At 45.6% G+C, this 27,204-nt stretch overlaps 1 protein-coding gene and 1 non-coding gene across 6 annotated transcripts in view; one reads left to right on the top strand and one right to left on the bottom strand.

Annotated features, from left to right (window-relative positions):
• Positions 1–27,204, top strand: part of Slco5a1 (solute carrier organic anion transporter family member 5A1) — a 168,918-nt gene that overhangs the window by 5,705 nt on the left and 136,009 nt on the right. The gene's annotated exons all lie outside the window — the stretch shown is intronic.
• Positions 21,232–21,338, bottom strand: LOC128098101 (small nucleolar RNA U13). Its single transcript, XR_008214128.1, has one exon. It is a non-coding gene; the product is annotated as a small nucleolar RNA U13 (small nucleolar RNA).

Below are 27,204 nucleotides of genomic sequence, written 5' to 3'. Positions count from 1 at the left end.
AAACATTCATTTTGTCGTGTTTATCTGCACCCCACCCCATGTGTGTATGTTTGGATGTGGAGAGCTAAGCTATTTGGAAGTCACTGTAGGCCTGTAGGCACTACTAAGCCTCAGCCTGCCTCTTCTAGAAAAAAGGGTATTCTAGGATGGAGTGTAGCTCAAAGGTAGAGTACTTGTCTCATGGAAGATGTCATGGATTTGCTCTTCAGCACTACCAATACATAAAGAAACAAACAGAAACAAATAAATGTATTTTTCCCATATAGGCAGATGCACGTACATGCTAAGAAAGTTAAGAACTGTTACCTAATATCATCAAACACCTTTCCAAATTCAAATTTCAATTGCCACCCAAATTCCTTTATCATTTCTAATGTTAAAACTAGGATTTCCCCAAAGCTCACTTATTAGTATAATTACATTTGGCTATTTGCCGCTGTAGCTTTCAGAATGCAGAGAAACCTTTTTTTGTGTGTTTGACACAGACTTTTTGGGGGGACAAGGCTAGTTGACATGTAGAATGTTCACATTCTCGTCTTGTCTGATCATTTCCCTGTGGTGACTGTAAACGCAGACAAACCACTGGATGTGAGAGTGCTTTGTATTACAACATCTGGCTGTTCACTGGTGATGTTTAGCTTAAACGCTTGATTGAGTGGATGATTAGCAAATGTTTTTACTGGAGAGATTGTTTCTTCTTTTTGAAAACAATATGTAATTTTCAGAGTGATGTCTTGTATCCCTGTGATTATCCCAGTGTCTTTCCATATTTCTACACTTTACTTCCATTTACGTGGGGAATTCGTATCCCTTCTATCCTGCTATAGGTACACCCTGCAGTGGACACAGACTTTCTCCATCGGAATCACAGGCCTCGTGTAAAGGGAAAATGTCTCTGGTCCGAACGCTGAGAGTGGATATTTCCAAAGAAAATAGCAATTGCACATTAAATACATATTCATACATAGCCTGGGCTGGGTGCTGTGCTGAGGGTGGGGCCTAGGGCTTTGAGCATGCTCCATGAGTGCTCTACCACTGAGCTCTATGCTCTTTTGAGGAGACCAAACGAATCACAATTTTTGAGGAGTTTTCAGGACAGGTGTGAAGTAACACATACTTTTTTTTTCTTTTTCAGAAAAGGCGCTGACAGGATTGGTTTTGTTTTTCATTTTTTATTTGTTTGTTTGTTTTTTGGAGTAATTGTAAATTGATGACCGCCTTAGGGTGCATTCTTAAGGAAACCCAAGATAATTTTGCTTTACATGAAATGAATTTTAGTAATCAAAAGAAGATTTTTTTGGGGGGAGGGGCATTGGGGGGAGCGGACAGAGGCTCACAGTGTAGTCCAGGCTGGCCAGGATTCATTATGTAGTCCAGGCTGGCTTTAAATCTGCAGTCCCTCTGCCTCAGCCCCTTAAGTGCTAGGATTACAGGCGCATACTGACACATCTGGTCCCAAACCCTCAGAAATAGGCTTTATAAGCTTCTTCTGTAAAAATTAAGATCAGAAGACTTCTGTTTTCCCAGAATGCAAGCCGTGTTAACCGGTCAGAAGGTGGGATTCCTTTTCTAGTGAGTAACAATGGTAAAACACAGTGTGTAATTTCCTCACAAAGGCTCTTCTGTATCACCCATCTCCCTCTTCTCCTCTTTGGCCTTCTTAGTCAGTCTTTCCACCAAACGGCAACAACAAACCCAATGCCAGGTAGCCTGTTAGGAGTTGTGGGCAGGAACAAATATCTGAAGTAACATTAGAACTATTCAAGGTGGATATAACTGTGTATCTTCATCCTGGCAAGACTCTGTTAGCATTCTGGTAGTTTTAAGTGCAGCAGAAGAAGTGAGGACATATCTTCGATAATAGGGCTTCTATCTGTTAACCTCCCTGACTCTGCTGTGAAGAGAGAGCCTTGGTGTTGGCTTTGAGTAAAGAGAAAGCTTTGTCAGTATTAGTAATAAGTTCGGTGGCAACTAGACCATGATTTGTAAGTATATCTCAGAGAGGGGTATATGTGTGTGTGATCCTTTGTTGGTTAAAAAAAATAATAATTACCAACCACAGGGAAGGGAGTAAAAGCAGATGACCAATGGATATAAGAAAGAATGAATTTCTAGAACAAAGATTCACTGGTGGGGCTGACAAGGTGGCTCAGTGGTTAAAGACACTTGCTGCCAAGTCTGATGACCTGGGTTTGATCCCTGGGATGCATGTTGTAGAAGGAGAAGTTGCTCCTGCAAATTCTCACCTGACTTCCACACACATGTTATGTCACATGCACAAAAGAAACGAAGTGCAGTAAAGCCCCTTTAAACGCTACTGGTCCACTTGGATGGCATTCACGACAAATGGTCATCGGAATGGCCTGGCCGACTGTCACAGACACCAGCTTCGCTGTATCCCTGGTCCTGCCATTTAATCATCAGTCCTGACTCACACCTCAGGAAGGAATGCAGTTGGTCAGAACAAAAGACAAAATAGGAGGCAGTGGACCATATTCTCTCCTGCTGACTGCTCTGAGACACTTTCACAAACCCTTCACTTCTTCCATCTTCTCTTTTCAATGGGGATTATGACAGTTTCCCGCCTGTAGTATTTTGAAGATCAAGTGGGATTTCATGTGTGTAAGTATTCTGTAAATAATATGGGTGGCACTTCATTGTCAAATCAGAATCCAAGCTCATCCTAGACCATGGGCAGGAAGGGAGGGAGTGATGGTTTAGTACTGTATGCATCTTCTTTTTTTCATAATCTGAAGAAGGAAAGAAATAGTGTCCAAGAAGTCAAAGGATTGTATAGGAAATCACTCCCTCAAAACAGGACACAGGAAAAGTCTTGCTCAGCATTTCAATAATGCTATTTCCTAATTACATTTTATGAGGACTCAAGGTCCTGCCATCAGAAGATTCTGCATGACTATCTTTCTTTAATGTACATCATCAAGTGCATTTACGGCTTGTGCAAACACAATAAAGCTCTTTTTAAGTGTGAGGGGTGTGTGGCCCGGCTTTCCCACTCTGCATCTTTGTTCCTATGGATACACTGGAGCAAATGGGTGTTCCAATAGCGACAGAATTCAACAGACGTGCCCCTCAACGCCAGGCAGCTTGCCGCAACCTGGGAACCAGGAAGGAGCCTGGCCGATAGTTTACTTCCTGGGTGTGTCCGCATTCCCAACAAGCACGAGGAGGCACATTAATGTCCCTGTCTGTCTTGAAGAGGGGCAGGAGAAGCCATGGGTGGGGAAGGCAAGAAGGGGTGTATCAGAGTAGGAATGTACTTTCCCTGGAGACTTTTGAGTCATTTTAAAATTCTGCTTTAAATTTGTGTGTCCGCTTTACAATGCGCTCATCTTTTTAAGCTGTCTAAAATCCTTCTGGAAGTAGGCTGTGTATAAATCTTGAGTAAATAAAAAAAAAAAATCTCCACTGAAAATGAACGAGAGAGAGAATGAATAGTAGGGAATTTCAGGAAACAAATTCAGGCTCTTGGAGAAAAATCCACTGGAACAGCATGGGACACTCAGGGACAGGTGACAGGCAGGAGCCCCTCGGGAGGGTCCGAAAGAGCTCCCCACATACTTGGGACAGCTAACCTGTATTAGATCATGTGTGTCTTCTGTATGTCTAGCAGGAGCTGGATGTCTTGTCTGCTGTGCTGGCATGTTGTGTGTTGTTGGTTTGGGCCTCTAAGGCAAGTTATCAGTCCAACGAGGCTGAGAAGTCAATGACTTCAGGGTCCATTTGAACACCATACGTGTCTGATCTTAGTGGAGGAGTCAGCAGGTTGGGTGCATGCTGATTTTTTTAGCCCACCTGCTGGTGAAGAGAGCAGTCTCTTTAGATTCTCTATTTCTGCTAGGCACTTGAAGTTGGTCTGTTTGAGCACGTAGGAGCAACAGCCCAAAGATCCATGACTCGGTTGGGAAGTTTCGTTTAGAGCTTGGGGTTGGAGTCACCACAGTAAAACTCACCACTGTTTGGAGTTCTTTGATATCCAGAAGAACAGCTCTGTTTCTTCCCATGGTCCCAAAAGCAATATGTCAGTTTGACACATTTGCTGTGTTTTGGAGACTTCTCAGAATGACATAGTTGTGTGATAGCATGGCAACAGAGGGTTTATTTAGAGAAGCAACCTTGAACAAATGGTGTCCTTCTTTACATTTTTTAATTTTTGAGATTACATCCTTTGCTTCTGTAATTACATCCTTTCTCCTTTCCCTCCCCCACCACCCAAACTCTCCCATGTACCATCCCCTTGCTCTTTCAAATTCATGGAATTTTAAAATTGTTGTTACATATGTGTGTGTGTTCCTAAATACATAAATACAACCTGCCCAGTCCATATAATGTTACTTGTATTTCAGAACTGAGCCAAGTAGCACTTCCTCTCCGCTCCTCACCAGAGGCTCTGTGCACAGTTGCATTTCCCTCTGTGGGTGGGACCCTTGGGGTGAGCAGCCAGGCAGGCTGTGCAGCTGCACGGGGGGGGGGGGGGGTGGTGGTGGGGTGGGGGGGGAATACCAACACACCCATAACTCATTTCGGCTTTTATTTGTTTTAAGTTTTTGGAGACAAGGTTTTCTGTGGCTAAGGCTGGTCTCAAACTCCTGATCCTTCTGCTGCTGCTGTAAGTGCTGGGTTACAGATATAATCTGTCTGTCTGGGTCGCTTCTTTCTTTCTTGATAATCTAGAAACAATAACAATGCACTGAGAGTGTGGAGCTGACACACTGAGGTCTGTATTACACGAGGTTTTGAGCAATGAGGGACAAAGACCACTCATAAAGAAAGGGGAATGTGTTGTCCCCATGCATACATTCTTGTCAGCACAATAGGATTGAAGCCAAGATGTGACTTAGGGTTCCTACTATTCAGTCCCATTTGTAAAAAAAAAATGTAAAAAAAAAATATCCAATGGTCAAAGAAACCAAGCTCCTGAAAGATTAAAATAACAGTGTGGTGTTTCCTCAACACCATCCAACAACCCCACTTCTGGTATATATTTAAGACAAAAAAAATTGAAAGCAAGGTTTTGAAATACTTGCACATTCTTGTTTACAGCAGCCGTATTCACAGTAGTCTAGAGTTGGAAATCAGCTAGGGAGATGCTAAACAAAATGTGGTACCTACAGACAATGGAATAGCCTTCAACCATCAAAAAGGAGGGAATCCAGATACCTAGCACAACATAGACAGCTTCAAAGTCTTTATGATGAGTGAAATCAGTCAGTCACACAAAGCTCCAAACTGCTTGATTCCATTTATATACTGTGTAAACACTAGTTACTTCCTAGAAACAACAATCAGTGGTTGCTAGGGGCTAAGAAGAAAGGCAACTGGGGAATTAGTTGTTCATGGCCAGAAAGTTTCAGTTTTGCAAGGTGAAACCATTCTGGAGATTGATTGCACAATGATGTTGAATATACACTTGATACTAGTGATTGTGTGCTTAAAAGCACTTAAGACAACTAAACATGATTTAGGTATTACATCACAGTGGCTTTGCATCTGATGTATGGATTATAAACCCTCATGTCTTTTCAAAAGTCATTAGTACCTTTTTTTTTTTTTTTCGAGACAGGCTTTCTCTGTGTAGCTTTGGCGCCTTTCCTGGATCTCACTCTGTAGCCCAGGCTGGCCTCGAACTCACAGAGATCTGCCTGCCTCTCCCTCCCGAGTGCTGGGATTAGAGGCATGTGCCACCGCTGCCCGGCCCATTAGTACTGTTTAAGTAGAAATTCTGAAAAGCCCCAGTCCTGGGATGGTGGACTCATCTCCCAGCCCATGCATCCTCCTCGTCCATGTTGGTTAAAGCACGTCTCTATTTCAGCTCTGAGATTTTTTTAAGTGTGTAAAAGTTTTGCATTCCTTCTGGGCATAATTTTAAGAAGAATGAGTAGGGTTTGTAAAAAGGAGGAAAAGTGGATTTTAGAGCAGATGTATTTTAGGGGAAGTATTCTGGGAGGAAACGTGTGGCAACATGAGGGACCTAGGGTTGTTCCAAAGGGTCTTTCTGGGACGGTGGAGACTGGCGTCAGGAGGTGCTGCTGTGGCCCTTACTCCTGCAGTAGTCTGTGCCGGGAGCCTGTGTTTTCAGTTTCCCACTGCCAGAAAAAAGCAGTCAGGGGATTCCACTGCTGCCCCATCCTTCTGGAAAACCACAGGCCGTTTTGGAACTGCCAGGCATTGCCGGTTCTGAAGCTCTGATCCTACGGAAACTACAGAGGTTTTATCTCATTCCAGATCAGTGGTTCTCAATCAGGGTGTGACTTCACCCAATCTCCAGGGGACATGTGTATAGGTGGTGTTTTTCTCTTTTTGGGGGCCACTACGCAGCTCCCAAATAATGACATGGAAACTTCTTATTCTTTGTTACAAATGTCCAGCCTCTGCTTAGGCCTGTTTCTAGCCAGCTTTTCTAACTTAAATTATCCTGTTTTTTTAAAAATCTGTGTTTTGCCTTGCGACTTTACCTTTCTTCCCTTCTTTCTGTATGTCTTACTGTACTGCTTCCTCTGTGGGTGGCTGGTGGCTTAGTGTCTGGTCCCTGGCGTTCCTTTCTCCTCTCCTTCTTGAGCCTACATTTTTCCTCCTATTTATTCTCTCTTCCTGCCAGCCCCGCCTACCCTTTCTCCTGCCTAGCTATTGGCCGTTTAGCTCTCTATTAGACCAATCAGGTACCTTAGATAGACAAGGTGAAACAAATGCAACGCATCACATAATGAAACACACATCCTTACATCATTAAACAAATGCAGCATAATCAAAAGTAACGCACCTTTACACAGTTAAAGTAATATTCTGGAGAATAAGCAAATGCAACACATCTTTGCCTAGTTAAAATAATATTCCACAACATATGTGGAAATGTTGGGAGTCACTTTTGATTGTCACAACATGGAGGAGGCCCACTGGCATTTAGTGTTTAGGTCACAGATGCTGCTAAATATTCTACAATGCCTAGAAGGGACTTACTTCAGTGGATTAGCCAACAGAGAATTGTCAATAGTGAATTTTTTTTTGTTTTTGTTTTTAAATTTTCAGGTTACCTATGATTTCCTGAGTTCCTAGGAACTCTGTGTCACAGTCGTAAAAATCTCTAGGTCATAGGCTCAGAAAAGGATGAACTTGTTGAATGGAAGAACAAGAAAGTGTGTAAACAGGAAGGTCTTCTAGCAAGGGAGAGTGGAAGCAGAAATTATTTGCATTATTCACTGCTGCATGTAGGTTCTATACTGTATTGTGCTAGTAAGAGACAGTGTGAAATAGTGGATTATTTTTAAAGATCTATCTGTCTACCTACCTATCTATCCATCCATCCATCCATCATCTATCTATCTATTTATCTATCTATCATCTATCTATCCATGTATGTATGTATGTATGTATGTATGTATGTATGTATGTATCTATCTATCTATCTATCTATCTATCTATCTATCTATTTAGTTTTTTGAGACAGGATTTCTCTGTGTAACAGTCCTAGATGTCCTGGAACTCACTTTGTAGACCAGGCTGGCCTCTGTCTCCTAAGTGCTGGGATTAAAGGCATGCACCACTGCCTAGTTTAAAGATTTATTTTATTATTATTTTATTTATTCTTTGAGAATTTCATATAACATATTTTAGCACATTCTTTTTCATCTTCTAGCTCCTTCCATATCTTCCTCTTCTCCCTCTCTACATAACTTCATGTTCTTTTTTTTTTTCTAAAAACAAAACAAAAAGAAAAACTCAACTAAAAACTATGGAGATTGTTTGGGGTTGGCCAACTATTCCTGAGCATGGGTCCTGCCCTGGAGTGTGGTATAAGTATTCAGTGTCACTAAATTGAATAAAAACAACCTGATTTTTTCCCTTTTCCTTCCAGCAGCTACCATTTGTGAATAGTTTATTTTGCTGGGAATGGGACTTCATGCCCATTTTCTTCCTCTGTGCTGGGATTTTTGTCTGGCTGGAGTTTGTGCCGGTCTTGTCGAGTGCTGTCACAGTCTGTGTGAGCTCATATGTGCATCTGTCATGTTGTTTCCGGATAATACTGTGTCATTAAAATTGTCCACTACTTCTGGTTCTTATAACCTTTGTGCCCCCTCTTTCACACGGATCCCTGCGCATTGACGGGAGGGGTGTGAGAAAGACATCCCAGTTAGGGTTGAGCGCTACAAAGTCTCTCACTCTCTGTACGTTGTTCAGTTGTGGATCTCTGGGTTAATTACAGTCAACTTCAAGAAGCTTCTCTGATGAGGGTTGAGTTGAAGCTTCTCTGCAGAAGCTCTATAGGTATAGTAAGTAATACGTCATCAGAAGCCATTCTATTGTGAGGCTCATTTAGCAGAATAATAGTACCAGGTTTTTCCTCTAGAAACCATGGAATACCTAGTCTTAGACCCTTGGCTTCATTGACAATACTAGGTATGGGCTCCATCTCAAGGAGTGACCATCAAATCTAAAAAAGAAAGTCACTGGTTACTCCTCTAATGTTTGGGCCACTATTGTACTGGTGGGCATATCTTGCAGGCACGTAGTTACTATAGCTTGCGGGGTTCACAGCTTGATAAGTGCTTTTTTCTCTGGTGGTGTCTGTACCACCTTTCAGCATTATGAATGCTAGCTAGTAGGGGGTGAAACTTCCAGGTGAGCCCCAGCTTTCTCCATGTTCTATGCCACGAGTATGTAGTGTCTTCATCAGTAGGGTCTTACTGTGAAGTTGTAGCATTGGGAATAGCATTGGGATAGCCTGTAGTGTTTGGGGGTGGTGGTCTATGGGAGGGACCCCTTTGGCCAATGATGCAAAAAGATGTAACCTACTCCTGGTACTAGGGGTTTTCTTTGATAACATATGGTGTTAATTGAGGTATTACACTCCCCCCCCCCCCCCCCCGTTATATGTGACTTCATTTAAATTCATTTTATATATGTATGCATTTTAGGAAGCTTCCATAATAGTGTATTTCCATATGGCTTTTAAAAAGGTCTTTAGCATTAGTTAGCCTTCTCCATATTCCCACCACTGCCCTGTCCTCCCACCCCAGCCCTTTAATTCTGTTTCAGTTTCCCATTTATCCCTTTATAACACTATATTCTACTTCTTCTTCCTTGGAAGATCCCCTCCTTCCCCCTGGTCCCTTACTATTACTTAATTAACCTCTGTGGGTATTCTGAATGAGACACACATATCTAAAGCACAAAACCTTTAAAAAGTTAAAAGATTTCTTCTTCTTATCTTCTTCTCATTGTTGTTGTTATTATTATTATTATTATTATTATTATTATTATCTTGTTATTATTTGAGGTATGGTCTCATTTTGTATCCCTGGCTGGCCTTGAATCTGATATGTAGACCAGGTTGGCCTCCAACAAGGACGTTGTGAACTACCTGATATGAGTGCTGGAATTGAACTCAAGTCCTCTGCAAAAGCAGTGAGCTCTTAACTGCTGAGCCATCTCTCCAGTCCCTGTAGTGGATTATAGTTAGTGGATGCAAAAATATTGAGGTGTTCATCATTTCTATGGTGGCTTTAGACTTTCTGGACCATATTCCTGGAGTAGGGAATACTGTAATCTTGATGTGTGTGTGTGTGTGTGTGTGTGTGTGTGTGTGTGTCTAATAAAGAAAGTGGGGAATCATTCTCCATCTCCAAGCTCTCTTTTAGAGATAGTGACTTCAATTAAAGAAACTATCCAGGCAAAATTATAAAGCAACTAATCAGCATTCTAGAGAGCTCACCCCCCAAATAATTGGACTCTCAGAGGAGATGTAGGATTTAATGAGGGGTAAGAGACCCACTTTCTCTTAAAAATAACTGAATACTTAGTTTATTATGAAACAAAGCAAAAACAGCAACAACAACAAAAACCAAGCAAAATGAACACCACCAAAAAATAACTTGGATGTAGTCTCAAATGGGGAAGCCGACCAAGGGCTGTTTTCAGAGCAAGCACTTCTGGAGTTTAAAACATGCCATCATTGTGCATACGTTACCATTAAGTTTTGACCATAGAAGAGCTCTGGCCAACAGCTACCCAACCCATAGCCCATTTAATAGTCAAAGAAATCAAGGTCAGTAATGTGTTCAAAGTCACCCAAATATATCAAACTCTGGACTCAAAGGCTTCATGCAAAGCTGCAGAGGCTGTAACCACTGACCTCAGAGAGAGGAAACAGTTTAATAACTTCAGGTGATTCACTTTTCACACTTGCAAAGGAGGAAGCCAGAATAATGTCCTTTGATTCATATTGCCCCTTAAATGCAGCCTCAAGTCTGAAGGACTCCGAGGCAGCCTGCGTTTCCTTGAGTCTTCTTAAGCCTGTCCCTTGAGGACTTTCTTCACCCTTGGCGACTTGAGCCGCACCACACACAGTTGCCGAGTGACAGCTGTCCTCTGGGAACCAGACATTCCTTTTGGTTCTTTTTCCAGCAGCTGTGTATCACCTGATGGCAAATTCAGACTATTTCCCCTCCTGGGAGTTGTGATTTCTTGTGAAACCGTCACCCTGCAAAAACACGAATCTCTGTTACTAAATATAACTTAGAAAGGCAGGTGCATGTTATTCTCTCTGAAAAGTAAAGAGCACGCTTGTGTAGTTAATATTTACAGCAGGATGAAGTTAAATAATCTGCAAGTGATTGAAATAGAATTGTACTGTCCCTGGCATCCTTGCATGTGAGAATATTTAGCTACAGTGCGTTGATGATGATAACAGCAGGTTTTGGTCTTATTAGGTATTTTCTAATGTTTTCAGACTTGAATTTTGGTGACAGTCAGAGATGTTTTAAGATGCCTCTGTTTGAGTAAGAAAAGGGGAGGAGTTTGAATGGACAAGATCGTGTGGAGTGAATCCCAGACCTTGAACGCGCTGGCTGTTAACCAACTTACAATCTCTTTTGTATAGCGACAGACCATCAGTCTCCATATGGAAAGTGTCTTTGTATTATTAGGCAAAAGATATTTGCCTAGAAATATGATTATACCTCATATGTTTAATTTCTTGTGCATTTGAATTGCATTTTAATGGCTTCCCTTATATGATGGAGGACCACAGCGGGTGTTAGATAGATGTGAAACTTTCAGAGAGAAGTCTGAGAAGTTACCTATGGGAAAGACTGAAAAAAGGAAAAGGGAAAAAAATCAAAAGAAAAAGAAGAATCAGAATAATTGTTCTGAAATTTGTTTTCTCTCTCTAGTTTTTTTTTTTCCATTTTGTGAAGCATTCAAAGAGAACTGATTTTGATTTCTTTAATTAGAACTGGTAAAGGGCCGTGGTAACTGAATGCAAGGTACAGTAGTGACAGGGCTGTGGTAACTGAATGTAAGGTACGGCAGTGACAGGGCCGTGGTAACTGAATGTAAGGTACGGCAGTGACAGGGCCGGGGCGGTAGCTCGGTAGGTAAAGTATCTTGCAAGCATGAGCACAATCTCAGAGCCTTGCTTAAAAAACAAAACAAAACAAAAAGCAGCACCTGGTGATGAATGCGCGTAATCCCGACACCACTGAGGCAGAGACACGGCGGAATCCCTGCTGCCTGTGGGCCAGCTACCTTAACTTAATTGGTGCATTCCAGGCCAATGAGAGACATGAGAAATAACACCTGAGGTGAGTCTCTGGCGTACTCGTGCATACACATGCACGTGAACACCCACGACAACACTTTCATGAATCACTGGCCTCAGGGTTCTTGGCGTGGGATGTTCTTTGCTGGTAGCCTTAGAGTGAGAGTTGCCAGAGAGAGGCCCTCAGGACCCTCACAAGAATTCTGGTGGGACACACACACACACACACACACACACACACACACACACACACACACACGTGCGTACACAACACCTTGGAAATGGTTTATTCAGGACTTGACCTTCATTGATCATTCAGTTCAGTAGCAACAGTCAGCTATAGAGAGGTGACTGGCTTGTAATTTGACAGAAACTCAACTGTATTCAGTGCCACGAGTGACCAAATCACGTAACCTTTTCGGGAGTTTGGTTTCCCTTTCTGCCAAGTGAGTTGTCTTGATGCCTTCTAATCTAATCTGTGGTTTTGTAGAGTCTGAGTCGGGCTTGGAACAATGGGCAGTACTGTGTGCTGCTTCTAAAATTAACTCCGAGATGAGTTCCTGATCCCTGAGAAATTTACAATCTAGTCTGATGATGTCTTTGGCACCATTAACTGGATGAGTGAGATGATTGTCAGCTGTGTGGACTCCAGCAAGTCACGTGATATATTGGGTTTTGGTGTGGGCCTTTGTAAATGGGTAGAACTGAAGTCGAGGAAGAACTCTCTATTTCTCCCACACCTCCCGTGCTGTAGATCCCGGTGAAGCAGGAGTAAGGCAGTTGTCGCTTGTGATTGCTGCTGAACTTGGCTGCTGGGCTTTGAAGTAACCCCAGCTCTGTCCTGGCCAGGGATTTAACTGGGGATGGATGCCACAGTCTCTCTGGCCCATTAATACATGGATGGTAGCCTGCCCTTGTATGTTTACGTGTGTGAAGCTTTTAAGACAAGGCTAGACTTGGCAAGGGAGTCAACAGGCAAAGAAAAGAAAACCAGAGCCAGCAAGACGGCTCTGCTGGTGAGGTTGCTTGGCGCCAAGCCTGATGGCCTGAGTTCCATCTCTGGAACCCAGGTAGTGGAAGAAGAGCAGGACTTTCTGCAAGTTGTCCTCTGATCTCCACACACATATCCGAATTTCCCTTACACACACACACACACACACACACACACACACACACACACACACTTTACAAAGGACTGAACAAGAAACTTACTTCTGTTTGGGAGGACAGTGGTGGGAGGACAGTGGTGTGAGCTTGCGTTGTAGCTGGCAGGGAACGACTGGTTTCTTTGAACTGGTTGCTTGCCTCACAGTGTGTGCATCAGTGTTGACTGCACTTGTTTGGGTTACTGTGTTCCGGACTGACACCGGGTCAGAAGGGATCAGGCCTGTGGTTTCTGTCCCTCAGGGTGTTTTCTGCAGGGCAGCTGCCCTTCTGCAGGCATCCATCACACAACCCCCAGCAATGTCTGGAATCTGCTACCCCGTGTCTGGGTGATTGCTGATATCTTCTCTATAAAGACAAAGCTTTTGGGTTGTAAATAGCCTCCCAGTGAGAGATGCCCTTGCTATGGGCTTTTGATAATTACATGCGAGCTTTGGCTATAATCAAGTTTAATTGCTAAGGAGCACAGGGAGGCGTCCCTAAAACCCAAACCTCACAGGCTCTCCTCATCCCTTTTCTATTTTATATACATTGGACTCTCTCTGATTGGGTCTCCAGTCAGTGTTTGTGGTTCCTGGGATGGGCCTTTGACCGCACGGGTCGTCCACTGGATGATGCATTGACTCATGAGCTTTGTTGTAAGTGGTAAGGTGGGGCGGACAGTCCAAAGCAGCAGATTAGGGTCCTGGAGCCAGGCATGAGCCTTGTTTCACTGCCTTTACACAGGCACGTGTCTGTGTGTGTAAGCATGTGAGTGTCGGTGAGCGTCAGCGTTGAGGGCACAAAGGCAAAAAACTAGAGGGGCAATGGCTCCAGAACACTTTCTGGGTTGCTTCAAGCCGTCTTTCTCCAGGGTGAATTTATAGCCGACTGATACTGTCAAAGCCTCTCCTGCCTCCTTCTCTGTCTGTGTTACTGAGTTTACCACGTCTTGCTATTCCATTCAGAGTCTACATGGGCAAATCAGGAGAATCGAGGCCAGATTGCTTGATTTTCCGACTGAAGTCCTCTCCTAAGATAGAGCGAAAGTGTGGAGAATGCTGTCTGAGATGGGGCTCCCCAGTGGTCCAGGTGATCTGTGCTGGGAAAACTCCTGACCATCTGATTCCTAGTGATGGTTACACTTCCTTTTGTCTTGTCTCATCCAGAACAGCTCTGGCCTGTCCACATCTGACCACAGAGACACCTTTTGGCTGTCTCCGAGGCTGTCTTCTACTTCCTACCCCAGATTTTCCACCAATACGCTCTGCACAAGCGCTTCTCACCGTCTGCTCATTGCCCAGGGCTTCAGTTCTTGTGCTCAGCTTGGTCCCTCTGGACTCTGGCAGACGGTTTCCTCAGCTCTAATTAGTGACCTTTCCGGGCTGCTGACTTTAGTCTCTATTATTACCATTGCCTACAGCTTGGCCAGCACCACTGGTGGGGCCTCTTCAAGTTCTTTAACCTCTCTGGGTCTCTGGCTCTGGCACACCCTTGCCTGGTATGTAGTTTAGACAGGAAAAGCACACACACAGGTATGGGCAGCTGTAATCCTCAGTTTGGGTTGTCTTGTGCCAGTGGCTGGTGAACTCACTGGATCAGGCAGAGCAGGTGTAAATGAGGTTTGTGAGCCAAGGCCTGACTCCCTCTGAGTAAGTACCCACACTGTCCTGCACTGGCCTTGTCCTGTCAACTTATGGATGTTGTTTCTTTTCTTCTGGAGGCAGGGAAGAAGAGTCAGGCTCACTCATTATGCTGCAAAGACAAAACCCAAACCCAGATGCAAGACTGCACTGCATTCCCCTGTACCCAGCCTGGTCAGTGGCTGTATCTCAGTACATGGAAGATAACATAAGAATAATAATAATTAACTTGGCATTATACTGGTAATGGTAATTACACTGTCATCTTGTAAGTGGCCCTAGGGACTCAGGGCTTTTAAATATTCTGCCCAGACTGGTTTTAAATGACTCAGGTGAGTCTACGTCTTTTTTATATTTTGCTTGGCAAATTTGTCTACATTTGGCTTAGATTGCTTGTCTTTCTTCATGTTTTAAATTTCACATGTAAGTTCTGGGCATGATGGTCCATTCCTTTACTTCTAGCCCTCAGGAAACTGAGACAGGACCATGAATTCAAGGCCAGCCCAGGGTACATAATGAGGCACTATCTCAGAAAACCAAAAACAAGCAAAAATTTCTATACCAAACAACACTGTCATATTTGCTTTGGTGGCACATGTTTTAGGTTAAAGAAAGAGATTCAAATATTCCTTTTCTCTTTAGTATTGATATACTTACAGACACTTTTAAATAATGAATTGTCAATTCACCTGAATTTTTAAAAATACAAGATGATTAGCACATTTTCTTTAAACATTTGATTTTAGAGTATACTGGCTCATTTTCGGGCTTAAAGCCATATTTGCCTGGTTTTGAGAAAAACCAGACGGTGGATGGGAGTGATGGTGCACACCTGTAAGCTTTTAATTGCAGCACTCGGGAGGCAGAGGCAGAGGCAGAGGCAGAAGGATTTCTGTAAGTTCCAGGCCAGCCTGGTCTACAGAGAAAGTTCCAGGACAGCTGGAGCTACACAGGAGACCCCTGTCTCCAAAAACAAAAAAACAAACATAGAAAAATCGATAGATGAAAAAATAGAAACTTAAAATACATAGTATTTTCAGATAGAAAGGTGAACTTCTTATAAATTAAATAATAACTTAAACATAAATAACTATATGGACTATGAATTAGGTTCCTTGCTTTGGTGTGGATTCCTTTAGCTAAGGCAATCCACACTCATACTTTCTGTATGACTTCCAGGAATGTCTCCAATGTGTATGTTCAATCTCAGGGTTTATTTCTTACCAATCACAAAATCTGGCCAACAAATGACCCTTTCATGTTTGAGTTTCCTCCTTTTCTTCATCTTCTGGGATATTAATTTGAGGGCTATTAATCCTCTAATCAAAACCACAGAGCAATCTTACAGCTGAATCTATGGGCTCCCGCGGGGATCTCCAGTGCCTCCTCGGACATTATTGGTGGGTTTATACCCTTTGCTTTAATTCACTCCTACTGATTTAGAGTCTTGAGTGCTCTAATGTGAGTTAATCTGAATTAATGTTTCGGAGTGTGCCCTAGGAGGCCACTGCCAATGGCGCTCTCAGGTGACTGTGTCTGCTAATGTTGCTACTAAATAAAAAACCCATTTCCCCCTAGAAGTTTTATTGCCGACTTTATCACCCCATTTGCTATGATCTTTTGTCTCTAATGCGCTGTCCTTTTGTTGGGAATTTTCATTAGATATATACTCTTTAGCATCGATATCATTGAAAAGTTCCCTCGTTTCTTTAAAACGCATTAATTTGCAGTGTGCTGAGAGGCTTAGCAATGGCTTTCTCTTGTGCTTTCCTACAACTTGTACTTGCTGTTGGGACTCGATAGGATTGCTCCACATGCAGAGCAGTCGTGTCAAAGGCATGTTTCAGAACATGTCAAACAGTTCACAGTGTATCACTGCTCCTTAATGGATGCATTTCCAATCTTTTTTTTTTTTTTTTTTTTTTTTTTGGTTTTTCGAGACAGGGTTTCTCTGTGTAGCTTTGCGCCTTTCCTGGGACTCACTTGGTAGCCCAGGCTGGCCTCGAACTCACAGAGATCCGCCTGGCTCTGCCTCCCAAGTGCTGGGATTAAAGGCATGCGCCACCACCGCCCGGCTGCATTTCCAATCTTATTATGGGTAAAATAAGAAATAAAATATTTTTTGAGACAGGGTCTTGCCTGCTTTAGGAAGCAGGCAGGCAGGCTGGCTTGATGTCTCAGTTACTTTTCTGTTGCTGTGAGAAGATACCGTGACCAAGGCAATGGATAGAATAAAGAGTTTGATGGAGCTCAGGGCTCCAGATGGTGGGTCCATTTCACAGCCGGGCAGGGAGCATGGCAGCAGGCAGGGTACTGGTGTAACAACTGAGTGCCCACATCCTTATCTGGAAGTAGGACACACACACACACACACACACACACACACACACACACACACACACACACAGCACTAATTAGGAAGACAGTGGGCTTTTAAAATCCCAAAGTCCAGCCCCAGTGACATACCTCCTCCAACAAGGCCACACTTCCTAATTCTTCCCAAACAGCTCCAACATCCAGGCTGACCTCAAATTCTCTATGTAGCCGAGTATGACCTTGAATTTCTGATTCTCCTGCCTCTGCCACTGAGTGCTGGGATTAGAAATATGGACTAACATACTAATTTATGTGGTGCTGATATCCAATCTGGTCATATGTTAGGCAAGCACATGACTAGTTGAGCAACATCATCAACAGTAGGATGATTCTTTTTTTTTTAATTTAAGCATAATTCTTTATTGATACTTTGGAAATTTCACATCATGCACCCCAATCCTGCTCACTTCCCAGTCCCTCCACATCTGCCCCTCACCCCTGCAGTGTGCCCCCCAATTAATTAAAAACAAAAGAAAACCAATAAACCTACCTCGCTCCTCCCATCTCTCCAACACCTCTTCATTCACCCTAGTGGCATCAGGAGCTGTGGTGTGTCATGCACCCTTTTGTCCAATCAGCTCCACTCAAAAAATGTTCATTTCAGTGAGTTGTTGGTCTGGCTCAAGGCCTCTGGTTTCTGGCACACCACCATCACTGGGCCCTTATCAAAAGTCCTCTTGGATATCCTGTTGTTGCCTTGAGTCATGGAGATCCTACGGCTATCATTCTGCATGACCAGTTCCTTCAAGCACTCCAGCAGGTCAAAGATGGGGCAGCTGTTAGGGTGGGTCAACCCAAGGCCCAGGATGTGGGTCTGGGTGTAGTTAAACTGCTCAGTTCAGGCCAGTGGGATCACCTCCTCAGATGAGCAGCAGAGCCAGCTCTCCCTCTCCCACGACTGTGGTGAGGGTTAGGGCTTTCTCTCCCATGACTGTGGTGTGGGATGGGGCCATCTCTCCCAAGTGCTGGGTCGGCTCCCCCATGGGGGCATGCTAGCTCTCTTGCTACAGTGACCAGTGAGAGGCAGGGCCAGCTACCCTGGAGCCAGTGAGGGACAGGGCTGGCTCAGCATGGTCCTTGGATTTCAACACGCATGGTTCTCATGAACCCCAGCGGTAACACGAGCCATGGATATCAGCCCAGACCCTGGCTGCTGGAGGGCCACAGACTGTGGGGCATTTACCCACCAACCCCACAGTTCCCCAGAGTTTTCTTGAGTTGGAGCAGCAGGAATTATTAGATAGAAAAATTTAGATTGTGGAGATAAACAGATAGAAAATAAAGGTTGTCCGTGAGAGGGCCTGGAACCTATTCCAAGGAGACCTGACTGTCTCTGCCCCAGGGTATTTATAGAGATGCCAAGGGGTGGAGCAAAAGACTTCCTCCCCCAGCACAGCCAAGTGCAGATCATCTCAGACACTTGCATTCAGGCCCGTGGTTCTAATCATCCTTTCTGTGCAGACCTGCTGGGTAAAGCCATGAGGAACCTGAAAACAGGCTCCTACAACGGACCCAGACATGGCCCATGGCAGCAGCCTGGGCCTGGTCCCATGTGTCTGCACAGGCCACACAGATTGGCATGACCCTCATGGTAGCAAGGGCCTCGAACACCAACATGGTTACAGGTGGTGGCCCAGACGCCTGGCATCAGCATTGCCTTCAGTGGTACCAGGAATCACAGACATCAACACAGACCTTGGCTGCTGTAGGGCCATGAACCCAGACATGGCTCTCGGCAGCAGCCCTGACCTAGACGACACCAAGGCTCCAGTAGCAGTATGGCCCTTGGACACCAACGTGGCCACAGGATGCAGCCTAGACCCTAGGCATCTGTGTAGCCTTTGGTGGCATCATGGGCCATGGAACATCACAGACCCTGATTGTGACAGGACTAGGGACCTAGACATGGTCCCATGCAGCAGCCTGGGCTCGGATGTCACCATGGTCCCAGGCAGTGCAGCCCACCCAGATCAGCACAGCCCCCACAGCAGAGTGGCCCTTGGATACCTACATGGCCCCAGGTGGCAGCCCAGGTCCCTGGCATCAGCATGGCCTTTGATGGTATCAGGAGCCATGGGCATCAACTCAGACCTATCTTGGCTGCTGTAGGGCCACAGATCCAGACATGGCCCTTCGACTCAGTTTAGGCTCAGATGTCACCATGGTGCCGGGTGATAGCACAGGCCATCCAGATTAGCATAGCTCCAGTGGAAGCATGGCCCTCGTAGACTAACATGGACTCAGGTGTTTGACCAGACCCTGGTCATCCTCATGGCCTTCAGTGGTTACTGAAGCCTTGGACATCAACACAGACCCTGGCGCCCAATATTAAGGCAACTCCACATAGTTAAAAGGGAGCTTTATTTTGTGGGGTAACTTACAAGTAAAGGGATAGGTTACAGGGTCTTGGAAAGGTGAAGTGCAGTCTAGCGGTGTTCTCTGGAGAACTCTGCTCGGTCTACCTCCAGCGTCCAGGATCCAGAAACCAAGAGAGCCGGCCCATCCGAATCTCGGGTCTTCAGGGGTCCTCTCTCGGTCCGCCTTGTAGGCTTGACAGTTACTGAAGCCTCAATGGGGGTAGTACTTCCAGGTCAAAGCTGGAACAGCTACCTACTACAGACCCTGGCTGTTGAAGACCCAGATATGGCTATAGGCAGCAACCCTGGTTCCCAGTGGCAAGCAGACCACCAACATCAACTCATACCTCACAGCCCTTACTTCTTCAGAACTGCCTCTTACCACAGCACACGGACCATTCTGCCTCCCTTTCTTTCTGATTTCACCACCATATACTTGTTCATCATATTGACACACAACAGCCTAGCACCTTGTGGTGCCTGGTAGGCATGTAGGTGTTTCAGGCAGGCTGGACCATAAGGTCCCAGGCTGTCCCATGGGTGTCTTTCACTTGCCTGAGCTGCATGGTATCGGGGGCCTGTGGATGCTTCAGGCAACCTGGACCATGAGGACCCATAGAAGGATTCTTAAATGTGTGTGAACATCATAATTACTTGAGAAATATCCTTCAAAAATGTAGACTTTTGCCCCTTGTCCCTGCCAAACTCTAATTTAGTAGGGATACACTCCCACTGAAAATATAATGTGTCCTTTACGAGAGCTTCCCAGATGATGAAAACCACCACCCTACAAGACAAAGTCAGAAAAAACTCCCTTCAAAGGAATGCATATGGCTTTGTCTCTAAGTCTGCTTTCACCTGTCACAGAGGTTTACATGGCAGCTTCCGAGAATGCCTGACGCTCACGTGACGAGGAGCCCTGGGTCTCCCACTACTGCTACGGACCAGGCTTTAAGTCCCCAGCAGCTGCTGCATGATGGGAAGCCACTGTGCACTATTTGGATGATGGGAAGGCACTTTAGTTCTGGTGCAGGCCTTGGGAGTTTTTGGCTTTTAATGCTGCTACAGTGATCATTGTGAGCTGGTCTGGGAATCAAAGGACATTATGATTAATAATCAAAGGATATTTCTCAAGTAATTATGATGTTCACACACATTTAAGAATCCTTCTATGGGTCCTCATGGTCCAGGTTGCCTGAAGCATCCACAGGCCCCTGATACTATGCAGCTCAGGTAAGTGAAAGACACCCATGGGACAGCCTGGGACCTTATGGTCCAGCCTGCCTGAAACACCATTAAAGTTCTCTCTGTCTCTCTGTCTCTGTCTCTCTGTCTCTGTGTGTGTGTGGGGGGGTGGGGGCATGTGCTCATTTGTGGGCATGTGGAATCCAGAGGAGGATGCTGGGCACCCTGTTCTACCACTCCCTGCCGTATTTCCTTGAGGCGTTGTCTCTCATGGAAACTACAGCTGGGTTGGCGGCCAGCACATCCCACTGGCCCCCCATCTCTGCCCACCACCATGTTGGGGTTAAAGGTGCAGAAGTGGTCATGCCTGGTTTTTAAGCAGGAGCTGGGGATTTGAACTCGGATCCCCATGCCTGCACAGTGCACTCTGACTCATCTCCCCAGCCCCCACTGCTGAGCTTGGTGTTTACGGGGCCCGACATTCAAGGAAAGCAGGTGTGCAGCTGCGCTTCTGCCTTCTTTCTAGTTTTAATTTATTTTGCAAATATTTAGTAAAACCGAGTGGTTTAAGGTATGATAACAGCAAAAGCTTTTCCCTTGGGACCTCGGGGCTTAGGAAAGCCCCAATGTGAGCACCCTGGGGACAGGGAACCAGGAGTGCTTCATCTTGTCCCTTCCTCCTGGGGCTTCTAGGAAGCTGGAAGCAGTACATTGGTAAATAGAGACCAGCTCCTGGGACTTTCCCATGAGAGGTTTTTTTTTTTTCTTTTTCGTTTCCTTTTTTTTTTGGTGAGTGTGCTTCTGTGTGTATTTCAGCAAACCTCTCTTGTTTCAAGTTGTATTTTAAAAGAAAAATTGGTTGCTAGCAGTCTAGTAGTGGGAAGGTGTGGCTAGACACCAGTCATCTTCTGAAACTCAACTTGTGCTTTAGGGGACAATGGTCTGCGCAGGCGTTGCGGTCCCATTTTTTCCATGTGAGACGGGGAACGCACTGATGTGCTAACGAGGACTGTGGGAGGCACCTCTCCCGCGGCAATGTGAAAACCCAGTCATCATCAGACTTAGGATCCTCGAGAGGATTCTGAGCAATGGTTCTCAGGACTCTCCGGCACTCACAGGCACCTCCTCCTATTTGGGTGGTGCTGGAGCTGGAAGTGAGGGACCTCCGTATGATGGGCAAGCACTCTACCACCGAGCTACACAACAAGCCCCTCAAGTCACCTTTTACGCCAAAGGCTGCCTCAAAGGGCGACCAAAGCTTGAGTGACAGCTGGTGAGAAGCAGTCAACGCCTGCCTTTTGACATTATATATTTATTTCTCTCTATGTGTGTCTATTTACTCATGTACGTATGCTGCAGGTTTGTGTGTGTACACATGTGTGTGCATTCATGTGTAGGTCAGAGGTCAACTTCAGGTGTCATTCTCAGGAGCTGTCTACTTTGTTTTTTTTTTTTTTTTTTTTTTTTTTTTTTTGGTTTTTCGAGACAGGGTTTCTCTGTGTAGCTTTGCGCCTTTCCTGGGACTCACTTGGTAGCCCAGGCTGGCCTCGAACTCACAGAGATCCGCCTGGCTCTACCTCCCAAGTGCTGGGATTAAAGGCGTGCGCCACCACCGCCCGGCTCTACTTTGTTTTTTGAGATAGGGTTTCTCACGGAGTCTATGGACTTGCCAATTAAGGCTGGCTGGCCAATGAGTCCCAGAGACCAACATGCCCTCAACTTCCAATGCTGGGATTATAGTCATGTGCCATCACAGCTGTTTATTATTATTATTATTTTTTATTTTTTGGTTTTTCAAGATAAGATTTCTCTGTGTAGTTTTGGTGCCTGTCCTGGATCTCACTCTGTAGACCAGGCTGGCCTCGAACTCACAGAGATCCGCCTGGCTCTGCCTTCCAAGTGCTGGGATTAAAGGCGTGCGCCACCGCCGCCTGGCTTATTATTATCATTTTATGTGGGTGCTGGGGATCAATCAGATCCTTGCACTCGTGTGGTAAGCACTTGGCCAACTGAGCTGCGTTCCCAGCCCGCTGGCTACATTTAGTCTATGCAGCTCCAGGCGACTAAGGACTTAGGACCTGTAACTCGGGTCTGGAAGTGTGGTCTCCCGTAGTGGATGTGTGTTTGAGTGAGGCGAGGACCTTAGGCTGAGGGCTCTGGCAGGGGCTCACTCTCCAGCTGTGGGTAATGTTTCACTTGTACTGTAGCTTGGCCACCTTGCTCCTCCTTGAGGTTGAGAGAAGCCTCTTGCCCAGAGTACCAATAACCATGAAACAAGTAACTTTCTTTCTCTGGTTTTTCTTTTCCTTTTTTGACACTGAACCACCTGTTCCTTGAGAAAGTCATTTACAGACACGAAGAGAGAACATCAGGGGACACATTCATAAATTACAAGCAAGTCCACTACTTGTTGATTTTTAAGGTATGGGTCATAGGGCCTAATGAAAATGCCTTGCTTCTTGGCCTTGGTTGTATCGTGTACTTTCTTGGGAATGCTATTGTCTAAACTCAGAGATCCAGAGTACCACAAAAGGCACATGGAAACCTGGGCAATGTTAACACCCATCTGGTATGTGACCTGCTTCCACAAGGAAGATGCTAGTGTGTCTTCTGACCACCATCCCCCTCCTCCCCCATCTCCCACCTTCCAATATTCCTTCATGGCAAGGTCCCCCTCAAACTGCTCACTCCCGATTCTTCCTCTTCAGCTAAGTGTGAGAACACAGCCTGCAATCCCAGCACTTGGGGAGCTGAGACAGGAGGATCAATATCATGAGGAAGCCTGAGCTGAATAGTGGGACCTCATCATGAGTGTGTGTGTGTGTGTGTGTGTGTGTGTGTGTGTACCTCCTACACACACACACAAACACAGATTGCCGTATTACCCCATCTTAGCTGATTTCTTGTCACTTGTCACTTGATAAGAAGTCACTTAAGAAAGAAGGGTTGCTTTTGAAAAGATGATGGCAGCCATCAACACCCACCTTGGAGCTCCCAGGAGTCTGAGAGACTCATGGAGGCCCTGAAGGGAAACATCACAGCAGAAAAAGGGTCTGCAGAGCCCACAATAGCTCTGGAACAACTAAGAAGAAAAAAAAAGGCAAGCCTTATGGGAAGATGCTTTTGAGAAGTGGACTCACAAAACTGGAAGGAAAGACGGAATAGAAGGACACACATGGAGAATGACCAATCTGTGCCCTTGGTCACCGCGACTCAGTCAGCAGGCTGCAAGTACAAAGGTCATGCCTGATGAGCCCGGGGCTGCCAGCACCAACAACAGAGAGATGAGATGTATGGAGGCCTGTGGCTCCCTCAGAAACTGGTCATTACTGAATAGGGCCGGCCCCAGGCCCTAGGCCAGCTGACCCCCAACATGGAGCTGCCAAGGTTACAATCTGTGCTGTTTGCCCTGCTGGGAGCAGGAGATCTTGGGGTAGTGGTGCTGCCCGAAGCCTATGAGCTCAACATCGTGCCTTGCCTGGTGAGCCCCAGGGTGGCTGGCACTGGGGACAGGGTGGTGTGCAGCAGCCTGGAGCTCCCTCAGAAATGTGTCATTACTGAATAGGGCCAGTCATAGCCCAGCGGCTGGTTGGCCCCCAACATGGAGCAGCTTGAGCTGCAGCCCATATTGCCTGCCCACCTGCAGGCTACAAGCACACAGATGGAGCCTGGGGGCCTTGGGGAGGCAGTTACTGAGGGCGAGGAGGTGTGCAGGAGCCAGGAGCTCACACAGAACCTACCCCTGATGCCCTGCCTAGTCTTTATATCACTTTGACTCTGGGCAACAGCAGAATACCCAAGTTGAGTCTCGGTAATGGTCCAGTATATATGGTCCTTCAGAAAATAGAAACCTTGAACCAGACCAATGACTCACTGCAATGAATATTTTGCTGTTTAGGCAAAAACATATACTGTGTGACACACTGCAGTTTCCGATGCCACTACAACAAAGGAACATGTGATGGAGAAGTGGGGAAGATGGAGGAACAGAGTGGTTGAGTGCGCGGTGGACAGAGGCAGAACTCATACTCCGTAGTGGAGACCATGTGGATGTCCATGGTCCATGCCGTTGCCAGAAACCATGTGGAAGTCCATGATCTTTGCCCCACTGACTGTAAAGGGGAAGAGAGCTACTTTTTGCCATGGTATCGATAACTGCAGGCCCACAATTGAGAAAGAGGGGCATAGGAGACTCTGTGAGTACCCTCCCCCCCAAAAGTAACAGTCTAGACAGAAAGGCATCAAAGAGAACTCTTCAAAACTGTGATAAGGATGCTGAAGTGTAGTTTTCCACAAATGACGGCTTCTGGCAGGGGTGGGGTGGAGAAGGACTCAGTTTTCTTTAGGGGGCTGGCCACCCGGAGTTTGACTGTGCTCCAGTGAGTATATGGGCAATGCAAATTGAACTTTGCCCCCTCTTTTTCTTCTTTTTTGGTGGGCGCAGGAGGTCCCAAGTTTGGAGAGGCAGACCTAGAAGGACAGGGAGGTGGGTGTGATCAGTGTGTATTATGTGAAACTCCTGAATAATCAATACAAATATTTTGTAAAATAAAAAAGAAGAAAGGGGCTGGGTGGTGGTGGCACATGCCTTTAATCCTAGCACTTGGAAGGCAGAGCCAGGTAGATCTCTGTGAGTTCGAGGCCAGCCTGGTCTACAGAGAGAGATCCAGGACAGGCACCAAAACTACACAGAGAAACCCTGTCTAAAAAAACCGAAGAAGAAGAAGAAGAAGAAGAAGAAGAAGAAGAAGAAGAAGAAGAAGAAGAAGAAGAAGAAGAAGAAGAAGAAGAAGAAGAAGAAGTTTATTTTGCCTCACAGTTTGAGGGTGGACTCTGTCCTGGTGGAGAAGGCATGACAACAGGACTGTGAGGTGCCTGGTCACCTGGTGTCCATAATCAGGGAGCAGAAAGAGACGGAGCTGGTCCTCAGCTTGCTTTCTCCTTCCTATTTAGTTCAGGACCTCAGCCATAGGATGGTGCCAGCCACATTCATGATGAGTCTTCCTTTGTCTGGTAATCCTTTTTAGACACTCTCACAAAGTCCCAGAGGTTTGTTTCATGTTTTGGAAAAGCTGGAGGGAGAAGATGAAGAAGGGTCTAAGTCCCACTACCCTTTCTTTGAAATTAGAGATTGCCTGAGGAGAAAAGGTACAGAGGGTGGAGGACCATGCAGTGCAGAGGGTGGAGGACCATGCAGTGCAGAGGGTGGAGGACCATGCAGTGCAGAGGGTGGAGGACCATGCAGTGCAGAGGGTGGAGGACCATGCAGTGCAGAGGGTGGAGGACCATGCAATGCAGAGGGTGGAGGACCATACAGTGCAGAGGGTGGAGGACCATACAGTGCAGAGGGTGGGTGACCATGCAGTGCAGAGGGTGGAGGACCATGCAGTGCAGAGGGTGGAGGACCATACAGTGCAGAGGGTGGAGGACTGTGCCATGCAGAGGGTGGAGGATTGTGCCATGCAGAGGGTGGAGGACCATGCCATGCAGGGCTGCTCCATAGCTGGTGGCCAGGCCTGCTGCTGGAGGCTATGGAACCTCCAAGAGGGAAGGAGCCTTGTAGCCCAGGATGGCAGTTGTTGCTCCTGAGGTCCACCTAGATTGAGGAGTGGGACCAGGCCAGAAAAGGAGAGGGTCATGTGATGGGAAGGGGGAGAAGGGCTGAGAAGCAGGACTTATTGGGCATGTTTGACCCTGTACTCCTGTCAGGATGTTGAATGCCCTAGAAGGCATTTTGATTCGTACGCAATATTCATGACATTTATTTGGTGTCGTCCATTAAAAAATAAATAAATAAAAAATGTCGTCCATTGCCAACTTGCAGTTGATGGGAAATGAAAATAAGTAAATGTGACCATACATTATTCTCCTGAGTGTTTCTCTATATTAAAACTAACCAAGTTTTCTATATTATCATTGGGAATATAACCAAATGATTGGCTTGTGATGAGAAGGAATTTTTTTTTTGTTATGGCAGATGGTAAACTGGCCCTCGAGTGTTTGGTGGTAGCTGATAAGCTGATTAATTCTCAGTGGGACATTGTGTCCTAATTAAAGCATTATTTCTATTGGCGGGGAAAGCAATGTGTTGCTATACATGATAATCCTAGGAATAACGAAACTAGAAATTTGCTCATTTCTCCGTCAGATGCTCTGAGTAGCAGAAGGGATTGCTCACAAACAACGAAATTTTAGAGTTCTGTGGCTGCTTTATCCTGAAGATGTCTTAGGACAGGAGCTCTGACATCAGCAAACATCGGGGTCCCTGGGGTTTCCGACAGCAGCTCTAGGGTGGGGCCTGAGAAGCTGCATTCCCAGTGAGAGAGCAAGAGGCACAGAGGCCAGAGCATGACAACAGCATCCAGTCTTTATAGTCAGCAATGACAGAGTAAGTCCTGTTACTGAGAGTGTTTAAGTAGCTGGGATACAGTGACACACGGCCAGGGCTCCTGTCCCCAGGAACCGACTTTAGTGCAGTTGGCAGATGGTAAAAATGTGTGTGTGAGGTTATGGAGAACCTAGTCAAAAGGCTGAATTTTAAAGGGGTTTTCTAGGAAATGGGGTTTGTTTTATTCTGCCTTTTTTCTTATATGCACTAAAACTCACAAAATGAGACTAGGCACACCATGCCATGTTCTGCAGGGATGCGGGTTATGACGGAAAGAAAAACAAGGGGACACTTTGCCGTAGAGCATTGGCCAGGGAAGGCCTCATGGGGGAAGTGAGCCTCTTGACAAGCAAGGGCTTGGTCTGAGAGCCTAAGAGGCATTGGGTGTGTTCAAACTCAGCAGAAAGGAGTCTAGTCTTGAAGCAGTAAATGGCAGGAGCGGGGACAGAGAAGGCAACAGAAGAATCAGACTTATCCTTGAAAACAGTCTCTAACCAAAAAGTTCATCAACTGCTGGTTTCATCAATGTTAAGCCTCAAACCCTGGCACAAATGGCTG

Source organism: Peromyscus californicus, unplaced genomic scaffold, assembly GCF_007827085.1.
Source record: "Peromyscus californicus insignis strain IS unplaced genomic scaffold, ASM782708v3 Scaffold_5__1_contigs__length_169319896, whole genome shotgun sequence".
Classification (NCBI taxonomy): Eukaryota; Metazoa; Chordata; class Mammalia; order Rodentia; family Cricetidae; genus Peromyscus; species Peromyscus californicus.
Note: the sequence above shows the minus strand (reverse complement) of the source record. Positions and strands in the feature narration are given on the sequence as shown.